General features: G+C 32.9%; 1 long non-coding RNA gene across 1 annotated transcript; it reads left to right on the forward strand.

The window, feature by feature from the left end:
- Positions 1–416: 416 nt before the first annotated feature.
- LOC135786214 (uncharacterized) lies at positions 417–1601 on the forward strand. Its single transcript, XR_010546903.2, has 3 exons — positions 417–482; positions 834–899; positions 1196–1601. It is a non-coding gene; the product is annotated as an uncharacterized lncRNA (long non-coding RNA).
- The last annotated feature ends 872 nt before the right edge of the window (positions 1602–2473 follow it).

Below are 2473 nucleotides of genomic sequence, written 5' to 3' on the forward strand. Positions count from 1 at the left end.
AAAAACAGACGCTACAGACTTCGCCATTTTGCATTGGACTGGATCGTGCATAGTGAGATGTCACTAGTCTACGATCGCCAAATTGTAGGTGAGTAAAGTTAACAAGTTTGATGTGATTATCTAAAATATAATTGTCTGTTGTTTAATTACATGTGTGACGCGTTGCATGTTTCAGAGTAAAATACACCTCACTACAGAGTCAGACGGTCTGTTTGAATGTAAGTTACCATGTCAGTGACCGTTGTTTTTATTGGTTATTTATTTGTGGTTTAATGTTTGAAACCTAAGAAATAAATAAAGTCATAGGCTACTGTTAGCTTAATCAGAATAAAATAATCTTATAATCTCTGTGACTTCATTAACGAAAGAATGTTACAATTATACTATGTTGTTGAGTGCATTGTGTGTGTCTAACTAAAACTTTATTTTACAGATACAGCATCATTTCATCGTCTATATGGTGGGACAACCTGCTAGACAGGGTATGTAAGTTATGCTACAAAGATATTGATTTCTGTGATGCAAAGCTAAATTTTCATCATTCTAGTGTCACATGATCATTTAGAAATAATTTTAATATGATGATTTATTGTCAATATTGGAAACAGGTGGTTTATTTTCCAATAAATGCAGGCATGATAAGCATAAGAGACTTTTTTTCCAAACATTTCACCGGTAGTGTACACACATGGTGGGACACAATATTTCTGAAAAAGAAAAATACATACTCTTCACCTCACAAAATCTTTATCTGTCTCTATAAAAACTATTATCTACATAAAACATTGTTAAAGAAAATTATTAAATCATGTGGTTTTTTTGTCTTGTTCTAGTTTAAGAATGAAGACATCTGTATCTACCTCAAAGAAGGCTTGGAGAGACACATTAAAGAATATGTGGTAAGTGTATGTCAACCTACTCTATTTTTATATCTATCTATTTATACGCGTATGTGCACGCGTATGTATGTGCACGCGTACGTGTGTATATAAATATCTTCTGGATAACTAGATGTTTAAACAAGGTGATTATCTGTTTTCAGGTCTTTTGATGGTTTTGTGACTAATGTTCTATTATTTTACACATTTAAATCAGTCTACATATTTTAAATATCAGAGTTTGTAAAACAATTTGCCTGCACATTTTTGAAAATTTCACTGCTATTGGGACTGATTTTTTTGTTGTTCTTCTCCAGAATTGTGAAATTGGTGAGTTGGGGATTGCACAGACAGTGGAAGTCTTGCAAAACCTACTTGGTGTCACACATGGGTGTGAAATTGTTTTTTGGACTCATTTATGCACTTAAACTGAACTACCTGAAGAACCTCAAGTGCACCTTTTGAAAAAAATCCTAAGGGAACTGGACTTGATACAACCGAGCAATCACTGAAAGATGCTTCAGTGAATACCTGACAGACACGCTGATGCATCCCCCTCAAAGTGGGTACATTTTTGTACATTTATAAGTGAACTTTATAACATTAAAGGAATATTGCACTTTCATTAAACAAAAATCCTGGTAATTTACTGTCTGTCATCCAAGATGTTTGTCTTTTTTTTTGTTCAGTCGAGAAGAAATTAAGTTTTTTGAGAAAAACATTCCAGGATTTTTCTTAATTTAATGGACCTTATTGGACCTCAACAGTTTAGTTTCAATGCAGTTTAAAATTGCAGTTTCAAAGCAGCTTTAAAGGGCTCTAAGCAATCCCAACCGAGGCATAAGGGTTTTATCTATCCAAAAGATTATCATTTTTGGCAAGAAAACTTTTAAAACACAACTTCTTGTCTTGCATTATCCATGTGACACACAGTGCGACATTGTGTACTATGTATTAACGTCGAATGGTTACACATCACAAATGTGAAACGCACATTTGTGGACCATTTTAAATAATAAACGGACCCAAAGACATTAATTAGTATCATTTCACATTCAACAACATCTGAACGCTCCTCTTTCTCCCGGAACACTGGAGCGGTAGTTTCAATTATGTCATGCTAGCGTGTCACACAGCTAGTGCAAAATTTTGTGATTTAAAAGTCCTCTTTTATTTTTATTTTTGAAAAGTACAATCGTTTCGCTAGATAAGACCCTTATGCCTTATTTGGGATAATTTAGAGCCCTTTTAAATCTGCATTGAAACTGTAAACTTGAGGTCGAATAAAGTCTTAAATTTAGAAAAATCCTGGAATGTTTAACTCAAACTTTATTTCATCTTGACTGAACAAAGTAAAACATTAACATATGGGGTTAGAAAATTATCAGGATTTTTGTTTTATTCAATTGGAATATTCCTTTAACAATTTTAAAAGTTGGAAAGTTTTTGAAAAATGTAATTGATGTATATCTAACATGTAATTAAAGATGCATGAAAATTGTTCATGGCACACAGCCACTCAAAACACTAAGCCATGTGCCATTTATTTCATTCTAAATTATTATTACATCATGTCACAGATTCTGTTGACACAG

The sequence above is a fragment of the Paramisgurnus dabryanus genome, chromosome 4 (genome assembly GCF_030506205.2).
Source record: "Paramisgurnus dabryanus chromosome 4, PD_genome_1.1, whole genome shotgun sequence".
In the NCBI taxonomy this organism is placed as follows: Eukaryota; Metazoa; Chordata; class Actinopteri; order Cypriniformes; family Cobitidae; genus Paramisgurnus; species Paramisgurnus dabryanus.